The sequence below is a fragment of the Malania oleifera genome, chromosome 7 (assembly GCF_029873635.1).
Source record: "Malania oleifera isolate guangnan ecotype guangnan chromosome 7, ASM2987363v1, whole genome shotgun sequence".
In the NCBI taxonomy this organism is placed as follows: Eukaryota; Viridiplantae; Streptophyta; class Magnoliopsida; order Santalales; family Ximeniaceae; genus Malania; species Malania oleifera.
This window is the reverse complement of record NC_080423.1, coordinates 43,955,958-43,958,462: the sequence shown is the minus strand read 5'-3', so window position 1 is coordinate 43,958,462 and position 2,505 is coordinate 43,955,958.

Below are 2,505 nucleotides of genomic sequence, written 5' to 3'. Positions count from 1 at the left end.
ATACTCCGCCTCAAGCCTCTTTCAAACTGCCTCGCTTTCTTCACCTCATCAAGGACAATGTACGAGGCGAAATGATAAAGCTCTATAAATCGCGTCGCATACTGTTGGACTGATAATTGTCCCTGTTTCAGACTCAGGAACTCCTCCACTTTAGCCTCCCTAATAGTAGTTGGAAAATATCTATCAAAGAAAAACTCTTTAAATCAATCCCAATTCATGGCTATCGGTATAGTCCTCTACTGCTCCAAAAGCCTCACAGCAGTCCAACATCTCTCGGCCTCTCCTGTCAGTCTATAGGTGGCAAAGAAAACCCTCTGTTCCTCAGTACACTACAACACAGCCAAGACTTTTTTGGTCTCCTACATCTAGTTCTCAGCCGCTGCAGGATTAATTCTTCCCAAAAAGGTTGGAGGATTCATCTTCGTAAACTTCTTGATAGTGCACCCATGGCCAATTGACGAAAAACCCTGCTCCCTCGAGCTTTAGCGATCTCAGCCATAACTTGCTGAGCCACACTACATAATACTGTATCGGAGTCCGTGCCACCTGCACCTGATGGCCCTGCTCCATCATTGCCACTCGCATGGGCACTTCCTCCTCCTAGATGCATCCTGAAAAATAACAAATGCAACTCAGTAATCCTATCCTTATAATTTACCCGCTTAACCTAGCCTCTTATCACAACAATCTCAACTTATTTCAAACATCTGTCCTACATTCTAGGAACATAACTCAACAATAGTTTACTATGGTTTTCCTAAAATCGTCACCCCAGGAAAAACACAGAAACCACCATGAAAGTCCTGCCTCTAGATTGTAGAAAAAATCCTTAAATCATTTTCCTATACTCTGGTATTATTTTTGTTGCACTCTAAAGTCTACAGAACGTAGCAACCTAGGCTCTGATGTCAAATTGTAACGACCTGCTTAATTTCCACATTTTTTCCATAATATAATAAAACCAATATCAAAAAAGGAGAGAGAGAAATGGAAATAGTAACAGAAGGAGGTAGCCAACGAACATTGCATTTTGGAGGTAGAAATTTTCAAGAAAATTTCCTAGGCCTCGTCGACAAACACAGGGGTTTCGTCGATGAAGGTTCTTCAGCACCTTATTGATGAGAAGATATTGAGAGAGGATTTTTGAGAAGTTTGAAATTCATAGACGAAGGTGCAAATTCTTCGACGAACTTTCTACAGGACTTGTTGATGAGGTGACGTGGCTCGTCGATGAATCCAGTAGTATAGATAGTGCAAAACTTTGAATTAACTCAGAAATGCAGTGCCACTCTCTCTCCTCTCTCTCTCTCCTACGGCCCCTCTTCTATCTCTCCTTGATTTCAGTCCCATCAGTCATCAGATCGACGATCTGAGGCCACCACGACGCTCCAAGTGGAGTTCTCTTCAAGTCTGCCGGAGTGGATCGTTAATGGAACAAAGTCGAAATTCATCCCAAATCTAGGGTAAGGTCTTTTATTCGAAATTTGGGTTGTCAGCAGTTGTAAGAAATGTAATAAACGTAGAAATAGTAATGTTTTGTTTTGGGATATATGGTTTTCAGGGTGTTGGGTGGAGAATCCTGCGAGTGTAGGACCCGTCTCAGTAGGGGGTTTTTAGTAGAAAACAGGTAAGGGAAATATGCTATGCTAGGTAGTTTAAAAATGATTTTCAATATGAAATGTATCTTTTTACCAGTTTATTATTCACAGCAGGACATTATACAGATTATTAAATATGAATATTATGTATTAAATCACTGTACGGCTTAAGAATATAAATATAGTACAGAAGCATGTTTTACAGTATTTTCAGGGTATGTTTTACAGAATATATAGTCAGTGGATATGTTTTATAGTAATTAAAGAATACCATGATTATACAGTTTTCAGTACCATGATTATACAGTTTTCAGTACCATGACTTACAGATTACAATTCAGTTCAGAGATACAGTTGATACAGTTACAGTTTATTACAGCGTCATGATTGATACAGTTATTTTAGAATCATGGTAAAACAGTTAGTTGTATATAGTAATATATCATATAGTATCGAACCTTGTTGGACCATATAACAGAGCACGGTACCGTAGCTACATATGTTCAGTTCGGAGTGCAACCACCTATTCAGATAATACGTGGTAGTAGGTCGATCATATGGTGCCCACGAGTGGACAGGCTCCCCATCATATATGGGTAGAGGAGGGCAGATCAGACCAAGGGAGTATAATGGTTTACCCTGGTCGGCCAGCTAGGGTAGATCTTGCCTACGGGCCACACAACCCTATCATGAGGGGTTAAATCATGACACACAGTAATCCACAAGGAAGTTTTCAGTTATTATTATGTATATACAGATTTACAAAGACAGAGAATATACTTATGTACATTAGAAGTATTTTGAATAGTAACGTAAAATACTGATATGTTAAGCAACATGGAAATGGTGGTGGTTTCTATTAATTGTATTATAATTATAGATTCAGTCATACATGATTATATAGCAA